Below are 11,230 nucleotides of genomic sequence, written 5' to 3' on the forward strand. Positions count from 1 at the left end.
CTCAATTGTAACCATAAGAAATATTGACCTTGTAACCTTATCAAACATTTGGACTTCAGATGTAAGTTCTGTTAAAGTGTAGTCCTAGTACCCGTGAATCAATGCCCATGACATGTCTATAGGTTGTGTCTCGGTTATTAATATCTTTACCCTTACTGGAAAGTTTTGAATGAAGCATTCTTGCCCAGTGGTTAAAAGTGCAAACATTTTGGGAAACCTCCCTTGAGGCAGGGAAGTCCCGCTGATGGGCTCTGTTGGACCAGATAATTAAAAAAAAAAAACATACAGCATGTCATAGTTTTGGGAGAAAGAGAAATGTTAATATACCAAAATAGAGAACTATATATTTTTATTTAATAAAAAGAATGATTTATTTTTAACCAGTACTACCCAGTATTGGGCAGAAACAGCATGCAAATAAAGCTGTAATTAGTTGCTTTAGTACAGGGTGGCGCAAACTTTTTTCCCTGCGCCCCCCTGCCGGCGGTCACCTCACCCCCGCGCCCCCCCCCTCACCCCCACTTACCTCGGCTCCTGCGTCATGACGTCACGTTGCCATAGCTACGTGACGTCACATGACCTTGAGGCGTAATTTGCCGCCGCGTTGCCATGGTGAAGTGTGTGGAGCCAAGGTAAGTAGAGGTTTACAGAGGCCCTGCAGCTCCCCCGGCACTTAATTTAAGTGCCTTTGGGAAGCGCGCAGGGTCTCTGTAAACCGCGCGCCCCCCCCCCCCGCAGGCAGTCTCGCGCCCCCAGTTTGTGCACCGCTGCTTTAGGAGAGACCCATAAAAAGTGAGAATAATGATGAAAAAGAATGAAATCTGTAATCTTCAAAGCTCATAGATTGGGGTATATACTGTATATGCCTGTGGCAGGGGATAATAAAGCCAGTAGTAGCCTATCTGACAATAGTGGCTGGTTCTCCTCCTTTATCTTGGGAAAAATACCCCTAGAGCTAAATGATGTGTGTCATCTTAATATCAATATGTAAATGAAATGACCTGTTAAGCGCCTCGCTGTGTGGTCTCTCATCTGAGGCGTGCATCCGGTTGTAGAGAAATCCAGGGATGGAAGAAACGGAGCACAGCAGGCAAAAACAGGGGCTAAAGCACAAGCCAAATGGACTAAAAACAATTTATTAGAAATGGGGTGACATCAGGGCGTACCTCTGACGTATTTCGCGCTCTTGGCACTTTGACAATTCCTCTACTGAAAACTAAAAACAACAATGTCCATAATGCTGTTTGTTTGGGTGGTGGGGGTAAGCTACGTACAAGTGGAAGGTTGCAGACATGGAATGTCTGTTCCGAAGAGAGATTACTGCTGTGTTCTTGAATGAACATTCGTCAATGTGGTGGGATTCATTAAGAATGTTGTGTGGTCAAATAGATTGTGTTAAACATTGTTTGTTTTTTTGCAAGTCACAAGGTCAGCCGCACTTTGAATTATATGCTTTATTGGAGAAACAAAATGGAACCGAATTGTAACCATTATTTCAAATATAGAGCTGCCGAAAGATGGATGGGAAAGGCAGTTGGGGGAAACAGAGGAAACCCCTATATTACCACAATACAGAGGCTTTTGACTACAATCCTATAAAGTACAAAGTATACCTTACTAAGTACAAAATATAGATGTAATAAGAAAATTTCCCATTGACTTTGATATATGCCGAACGACTGCTTCAGCATGTATCGAATAAGGTCCATTGGCCAGGAGTCATCAAGGCACACTGCGAGATATTGTGCCTGTTCTGGCAGTAACTGGCTTTAAAGTTAAATTTGGACGAAACCAATATCAAGGAAAACGCACAACATTCCTGATCTGCAATGATCATGGCTACTGTATAAAGAGTTATGAACCAGTCTTTAAAGGCGCAATCCCCCATATTCGGCCAGTTGAGTTTCTTAGGCTGCGAGGCAGGCGGCGCGTGCAGCCGAATTCCCCAGTCTGCAGAGAGCTGCAGGGGGAAAGATGGGGAGGAGTGACGGGGGCGCGGCCATGACGTCACCTAGCAGGTTCGCCCTCATTAGCTGAACCGCCGGCGGGTGTGGCCTAGCGCTCTGTCGCTAATTCCCATCTCAATTTTCATGTGTGCCGCAAAAACTTGCTGCGCAGCGCGGCAGCCCCCCCCTCGCAACGGGCCCGGCCCCATTGTGGGGCGACTCTTGTCCCTGCAGCGGGCGCTGCAGTAGCCAGCAGGGACTTGGCCTTAGGGGCCTTTGAATTGGGATGTGTTTGTCAATTAACGGTTTACTTGTACCCTTATCTCTCCCTGTCCTTATCAGAGACCTAATACATTTCTGACCTCAAACAAAAGGGAGCAGCCAGAGGAAATAAATCCCATCCAAAGTCTAACTTTCAAAACAAATTAAAAAAACAATATTTACAGGTGTCCGATTTTGGCAAAAAAGCACAGTAGTTACCCAGATAAGACCCCTTTAACAGGTCACTGGAATTAGTTCACTTTGACACTTTAAATAACTTTTATTTTTTAGAATTCCCACAAAAATATATTTACTCTACATCAATATTTATCACAAATAAAATGCTTGTAGATTAATCAGGAGCAAGTTTAACATATGACGATCAAAAGGGAAAGAGAAGACCATCTGTTCAGGTGTATTTTTATTTTTTTTATTTTTTTGAGGGGTAGAAGCTGGTTAAGTCCCTCTTAGTAAATAATGGCTTTGTGGTGTGTAGCAGGATCCTCTTAAATCACTGAAGGTCAGCCTTGTTTGCTGGATAGAGGACTTTCTTTTTCCCCAAGTTGTACTGCGAATTATTTTTTGGTGCCAGGTTGATCTGGAGAAATATACGAGAAAGATTACTGTAAAATGTTTCTTTGCCATGTAGGCACATAAAACATCAAGGGGTGTTGGTATTGACCATAGTGTTAATCTTAAGGATGATTATGATGGGTTCTTAATGACAAAGAAAAAAAACGGCGAGATGTTTAGAATAATTTTTGTTTGAAAACGAGCCTTCTTATTTGCAGGGTGAGGCACAATTTGATGAGACAATAAGAAATTGTAAAAAGAAACCTACTTTTTACCACCGGTTTTGTAAAGGGCAGAATGTCTAACTATGTTTCAAGAACGTGTTGAGAGAGATTTCTCTCTGCTTTTTACAGGACAATACTGCAAATTCTACAAATAAAAAGTGTTTAGTTTGCCAGTTGGTGGGAAAAAGCTCTAGAAGTATTACGAAATGATCCAGATCTTACAATAAATAAGGCGGCTGGAGGGGAAATAACAACAATCCCTAAAAAATATGTATGTAAATAAACATATGTTTAGAAATGTAAAATGAGACAGCAAAACATATGAGAAATTGAAAAATAACCCTTTAGAAAAACACATGAGAAATTGAAATCTCTCTTGGATGAATAAATGAATGACCTAAATATGGAAAGAGACACTAAAATACAGCTTTAAAAATATATATTTTACCCAAGTTGTATTAAGGGCTTGAAGATTGATAACCAGAACAACTATGGGCCCTCTCTACCCCGGCTTATGAGGGTTTATTGCTAGGCTTGTGGAAAAGGGAATGGGTATTTTTCGATACAACACATATCAAGAGGCCTTTGAAAGAGGTATATTGATGATGTCCCGACATACGTGTAGAGTAACGAAGATCATGACAAGCCTCGTAATATCGTACTTCCTACGCATTGTGAGGATGTATCTTGATTTGTTTTTTTTCTTCACCTTATTAGTAGAAAACAGAATAACAGTATGTAGAAATGATTGAAAATCCATTTAATGAAATAAAAATTTGCATGAAGAGCCCCAACACCGTTACCATGTAAAATGGGCAATACCATTTTGTCGAATTAGTTAGGTTAAAGAGGAATTGCAGTAAATTGGAGGATTATGACGCACAAGCTAAAGATTTGTATCTAAGATTGTTAGAGGCTATGATAAAAAAATATTTTCAAATCGGATCGGGAAAAAGCATGAAATGTGTATAGAAATTGTCCCCTTAAAATCAAGAGGAGGGAAATATGTCAACAAACTGTTTATTACACATTTTTGTAATGAGTCAAGTGATGTTGAAAACAAATCCTAAGCAAACATTTGACAATTTTATTAATTTTTGAGATACTGAAAAAAAAGCCAGAACATTGGACAATTTTGTATCAGCAAGTAATATTAATCTAAGAGTTTGCTAGGAGGAGAAACAAATAGGCAAAACTTTCCAGCTGGGAAAATATAATGGGTTGTTTTCCATGTCCTTTATGCAAAGCTTGTAGGGGTTTGACAAAATAATTACAGTTTAGAAGTAGCACTACAAACAAAATGTATGAGATTAAGCAATATATCTCATGTACTTTTAACTATGTAGTATATTTGCTTGAATGTGGGAGCCAATATGTAGGACATAGTATTAGGAAAGTAAAGGAACGAAAAAATTGGAACACTAAAGAGAAAATAAAAAGGGTAATCCTCTATATCTACATTTCTAGATCTTTTCAATAGAAACATAATGGTCTTCAGCTAAATTTTTCATGTGTGGGAATAGAACATGATGAGGCAAATAAATGTAGAGGAAACAGATTCATTAAATTTTTTTTTTTTTTTTTTTTTAAAGGCTTTTGTATCTATACCCTAAACACCAAATGCCCCTTTCTGGCTTGCTATCTGGGTTCATGTAATGGAGCGCCTGCGTACTGTGGGCCAATAGGAAGCTGTGACGTTATCCGGTGTGGCTTCCTATTGGCCCAGCGTGGCGTGGAATTGTAGGCCTCGGATACAGTAGGTGCGCGCATACTGCCGTGGCCTGGGATCTGGAGGAGGAGATGCACTGGGGAGGCATGTCGGAGGTGTGCCCATGACATCACGTGAGTGGTTCGCCGTCATTGGCTGAGTCGCGCATGTGACCCGGCCATCGCGTGACAAAATAAACATTTTTCTCTATGGCCTGCCTCGTAGAGGTACGGCCTTTAGTTCTCGGCACGTGCGCACCGTCGAGCCAATTATGGCTGCGGCCTTAAACTTTGCCAACATACCAGCACCCCTTTCTGAGGTAAGTATCTCTGGAAGCAGGCGGTTCCCGGAGCTGAAATGAACACAGTTCTGCTCCGGAGAGTCACTGCTACAATGCTATGGGGAACAAAAGGCCTTTTGGATTGCTCTTTTAATAAAACTAGTGGGACTTAAAAAGAAACTACCATGTTCTTATCTTTTTAAATGAGGTTCAACAATCTGCCCTGGATTTTAATAGTATTCATGTCTACTGCAATACAGGCATACCCCGCATTAACGTACGCAATGGGACCGGAGCATGTATGTAAAGCGAAAATGTACTTAAAGTGAAGCAGTACCTTTTCCCACTTACCGATGCATGTACTGTACTGCAATTGTCATATACGTGCAGAACTGATGTAAATAACGCATGTGTAACAGGCTCTATAGTCTCCCCACTTGCGCACAGCTTCGGTGCAGGTAGGGAGCCGGTATTGCTGTTCAGGACGTGCTGACAGGCGCATGCGTGAACTGCCGTTTGCCTATTGGGCGATATGTACTTACTCGCGAGTGTACTTAAAGTGAGTGTCCTTAAACCGGGGTATGCCTGTATAGTACTAACTGGCTTCTTAACCAGTGCTGAATTATTACACGTTACACAAGTCCTACAAAGTGGTATTTTACTCTCCTGTTACTCCTGGCCACAGAGTATTTTGCTGGGGGCAAATAAATGTAAAACTAAATTTTACTTCAGTTTCTGTGTGTGTTATTAAGATGACGAGAATCTCTTAATAAGGTGGGTATACCGACCACGGTATAAATAAAAAGATCCAAATGATTGTATTTTAAAAATAATATTTAATTTTAGATGAAAAATATGAGTGTAGTCGGTGTAACTATCTTCCTGCATCAGATGTGTTATTTATTCGGGGACCTCAGCTATACAGACATACCCCGGTTTAAGGACACTCACTTTAAGTGCACTCGCGAGTAAGTACATATCGCCCAATAGGCCAATGGCAGCTCACGCATGCGCCTGTTAGCACGTCATGAACAGCAATACCGGCTCCCTACCTGTACCGAAGCTGTGTGCAAGCGGGGAGACTATAGAGCCTGTTACAAAAGCGTTATTTACATATCAGTTATGCATGTATATTACGATTGACGTACAGTACACGCATCGATAAGAAGAAAAAAAGTAGTGCTTCACTTTAAGTACATTTTCGCTTTACATACATGCTCTGGACCCATTGCGTACGTTAATGCGGGGTATGCCTGTATACGTTTTGAAGGACATCCCTTGATTATATTAGAATCCACTCATTGTGATGGATGGTGGTAGCTGTTCAGACCTATTCCCTTAGCTTTATGTTCTCACATGTAGTTTTGTTGGAATCTGCCAAGCCAAAGCATTAAAGGAATATTAAAATGTCAGTTGAATGTAGACGATCCACCCTATCCAGATTAGGCTTTTTATTGCCTAAGTAAAGGTACATCTTCACTTGCTTGATCAAGTCTCTTCATTTATGTTAGAAAAGAACCATTTATTTCCAAATTACCATCCCCCTTCAGTTTTGATTTATTTATGTAAGAAGAGAAAGAAATGGGCCTGTGTAGTATGTGGTCTCAGGCTCATAGAACCTCTAAATAGTGTGTGTCTGTGTGTGTCTGTGTGTGTCTGTGTGTGTCTGTGTGTGTCTGTGTGTGTCTGTGTGTCTGTGTGTGTTTGAGATTCAGTAAAATCATTAAAGCAACAACAAAATGCTCAGAGATATATTTTTAAGGAAAGATAGTCCTAGATAGAAGTTAAACATGCATCATGGTAATTTTCTTGAACAAGTGTATATGTTTGTTAAAATACAGAGATGTCAACCTCTTAAGGCCAAAATCAGCAAGATTTTTTTTAAATGGAAAGGTTATTCTTTATATCAATGTCAACATTTTTTAAAGGGTCAATCCCTCCTGGACAAAGGAAATTGGCATCTATAATAGGTTCAAGCAGCAGTCTCCCAGGTATTATAATTAGAATTTGAACTGGGAGGAGGGGGGTCCGGCTGAGCTGAACTACGCTGGGATTGCCCCATTAGGTTTGAGAGACAGCTTATGGGGGGAAAAAATAAGTAAGGTTGACTCAAATCTATGAGACATTAACAGGTCTGAAAACCAGTCCACTGGTAACGCTGTAGGACATTTAACATGTCCGCCGGCATTGAGCCGCTTCTCACCTCTCCGCAAGGACCTCTAGCTGCCGCCCGCTTCACTGCTAAGGTAAGTCCCTAACCTTACCCTTAAAACCTCCCTACAAACCATTTACAAACCCCTTACCCTTAAAACCCCCTTACCCTTAAAAACCCCATATCCTTAAAACCCTGTACCCTAAATAAAACCCTAACCCTAAAAAAAAAACCCCTTACCCTAAAACACCAATCTTTAGCCCCCTAACCACTAAATTAATCATTATATTAACTTGTCTTGGCGAAGCGGCCCGTGGCAGAGCATCCAGCAGCTGTTGCTGAGACTTGGTCGTGGTGAGACGACCGCGACCAAAATGCCCGATTCCACACAGATAACGGCACAGCTTCCTGTGACTTTGAACACGTCACTTTATTTCCCTGTGCTTTGGGCACCTGAACCAAATACATTGAACAGCTCTCTGAAACGGGATTTCGTTGCTAATGTCAAAATCTGTGTACAGAGCCATGTACTCTGTTAGCAATGTATACATGCAACTAATCTGTTCTGTGCGTCATAGGCCCGCGTTGACTTTCTTTTCTATGTAAAACTAATTAGGGTGGCTTCAGTTTGTTCGCGACTGTCATTCTGCGCTCAACTTTAAGCGAAATCCAGTAGCTGTAATTCAATGGGGAAACAATATATCAAAAGATTAAACATAATCCTTTAAACAAAACGATTCAGAATGATTGATTGTTTAAAGACGACAAAAGATTTGGTAAATTAAGAGGTATGTTGTTTGTCAGTCTACTTTGCACAGTACCTTATTTCGCACGCAAACATGTTTTTGGTTGAAAACAATGCACCACTAAGTAAGATTATTACATTCTTTGTAACATTGTTTAATTGTTGAGGGGATAGAAGGTCAGGTTACTTGTTACCAGGAGACATAAATCTCATGGGCAGCTATCATTTTAAAGATAATGGCTTTACTATTTGTTCCCGTGTGTTTGAAGTAAGGACCTGCCTTGCCAAGACCACGTGATGGAAAAGCAGCATTTCATGTTTGGGTTGTGGGTGAAATGTCACCGCACTGAAAATCAAGAGAAACGCCCATGTACTGTTTTGGGGAGATGCAGCATAGGACCACTTATGGGAGCTGAAATAATATGAAAGGCTTATGTCATATGACATTTCTACCATTACACAAAATGTTTGAAACGGCTGCCTGTGAGCAGGTTTACAGGCTATGCACTTCTTTAACCCTGGCTGTGCTGTAAAGCTGTGCAATACGGTAGGCTTAAATTTATAGGGATGCATGTTCAAATGGATATGAAGCAAAAGGTGACACTGTGTGCTCATTTGCATGTCATTATCCGTGTTAGGAGGTGGTCTGGCACACCAAAACTCTGTTAGAATCAGATATCACCTGCCGGTGTCCACGGGCCAAGAGGGACAGTCCCCAAGGGTACACATGAAATAGGAAAGGTCCAGGCACTCGGTCTTCAGTATAACAGGTTTAATTCAGCAAGAAAATCCAACGTTTCTACGGCCACACAGTCTTTATCACCTTGATAAAGACTTTGTGGCAGTCGAAACGTTGGAGTTTCTTGCTGAATTAAATCTGTTATACTGAAGACCGAGTGCCTGGACCTTTCCTATCTCATTTGCATGTCATTACCCAGAATCCCTGGCTGCATTGGAAACATTGTATGCTAGGAGATAATGGAGAAAGACAGGGTTGCAGACCTGTCTGAGACATGTGAATGTGCTCACAAGTGATATTTTTATTTGCTGTACACTTAAAATGTTCACAGAGCCTAGTTGCAAATATGTTGCATGGCTCTCTGACAGAGCAGGAGTTCTTACACACGCTCTTACCAAATCTGGGATGTTTATTCTGTGCGACCCTTATCACTGTGGACTTCCAGATTAAGATTGTGCAAATACTAGTACTTTTAGGTGCCAGAAAACACTGCCCTCTAACCTTTATAGATAAGCGACAATCATACATGGCCATAATAAGCAACAGTGCAGGTTTCTCTATTGCAGTTTGGAGGGGGTATTTGGGATAAGCAGCTGAGGTCAGCTGTTGTATCTATTGCCTCCAATAATGGTTTCACCAAGTCTTGTGCCGCGTCGCCATGGCAACGGGGTCGTGTGATGTCACACCCGACGCCGGTCTAACAGTAAGGGGGGCGCGAGTAGCTGCAGGAGCAGGCAGGGGCGACGCAGCTCAAAAAGTTTGCGCTCCCCTGCACTAAGACAAAGAAGTGTGTACTGTGGTTTTTTTCTCTCCCCTCTTTTGTGGTTTGAAACTCCATATGACATCCTATCTGCTAGGTCTCGGTAACTAGTCATATTCGTTATTGCTTTCACTTTCAGGATTTTTCAGCATTTTTCAAGGGTATCCCCACCATGAAATGCATTAACCTAAAGCAATGAACCTGGTCTCTTTAGAAGCTTATGATTCAATAGTGTTCCACGATGTCTTCCAGCACCAGGCAAAAACATTGACAATTGTACAGCCAGCTTTGAATGATTTTTCCCCCCCGCTACTAATAGTGTGTTCTTCCAGTTACTGTTGCATACACACACAGGCAGAATGGAAGGTTCAGTGTAAAGTAAAGAACATAGAAAAGATTTGTTTGAATGGATAGGAAAGAATTGTTTGTTTTGACCCAAGTACAGCACTATTGTCTGCCACCATCATAAGCAAATACAGTATATTTTTACACAGGCACGAGAGACTTAATTGAAAAATGCATGTGATCCCCTCAGAAAAACATAATGTGACTTTTTAATTCAGTCATATAATGTGCCGTATTGTTTTTACTGAACATAGTTTACTAAATCTAAGCACTTTAATGGATTGCACAGTTTAATAACTAAAGCCTTTAGGAACTAGGGCAAGTTCATTGGAAAACATTAGAGTTATTATATACCAAATAAATAACTTCATAAGTGAGAACATGTTATTTTCTTTTAACAAAGAAATGTGTATAAATGCTGTATATTTATAAACACCATGTAGCCAAGTTATTCTTTCTTGATGCGTATCTATGTCGCATTAAAGCTGCACACCATGTGTTTTTAATTTAATTTTTGAAGTGAAACTTCTTTGCTGGCACCTACAGACTTTTGATAGGAAAAATCACTTGTCTTATAACGAAAAAGCGTGACGGAAGTGACGCTACAGATGGGCCCGCGCATTCACATACCTGAAAGTTCCAGGGCGCACAGAGGTTGTAGTCAGTGCATGCGCTGAAGAGGAGGTTGCAGGTCGCACCACGCAAGGGCAATACTGGCCTTCACCTCCGCATGTGCAGTAACAGACCGGCCGCTGTACTCTGCGCATGCGCAGAAGAAGCCGCGCATGTGCTGAAGAGGAAAAATAGACACTGAATATATGATATATCATATATTCAAAGTGATAGTATGGACATTTCAACACAAAAATAAATAAAATAAAATTATACTCTCAAATCTCAATAATTGAATTAAAACATCACCAACACACATAAAATTTCTGTGACAAAACACAAAGAAGTTTTACTTACAATGCGCGTGCTCAGCACACACTTTATATATATATATATATATATATATATATATATATATATATATATATATATATATATATATACACATATATATATACATATATATACATATATATACATATATATACATAGAATTGAAGCAGGGAGTCTCAGGAGCTGAATCGTCTTCATTTCAGCTCCAGTTGACCCCCTTCTTACCCAAGTACCTCTCTAGGTGCTGCTGATATCTCTGCTCAGTTTAAATGTCACGCAGGCAAATAGGAGGCCGCAAGAGATCGCATCACAGCTTCTTATTGGCCCGCAGGACCACCCTGCTTTATTATATATATATTTATATATTATTTATTTATTTATTTATAAAATATTTTACCAGGAAGTAATACATTGAGAGTTACCTCTCGTTTTCAAGTATGTCCTGGGCACAGAGTAAAACAAATAATACTTGGTTACAAATACAGTTACATAAATGAACAGGGTATACATTATATACAAGACATTGCGTGCACAGTTAAAGAAAATATATAT

General features: G+C 40.4%; 1 protein-coding gene across 2 annotated transcripts in view; it reads left to right on the plus strand.

Moving 5' to 3' along the window:
- Nucleotides 1-11,230, plus strand: part of CASTOR2 (cytosolic arginine sensor for mTORC1 subunit 2) — a 256,646-nt gene that overhangs the window by 41,307 nt on the left and 204,109 nt on the right. The window lies entirely within an intron of this gene.

This window comes from Ascaphus truei, chromosome 3, assembly GCF_040206685.1.
Source record: "Ascaphus truei isolate aAscTru1 chromosome 3, aAscTru1.hap1, whole genome shotgun sequence".
NCBI lineage: Eukaryota > Metazoa > Chordata > Amphibia > Anura > Ascaphidae > Ascaphus > Ascaphus truei.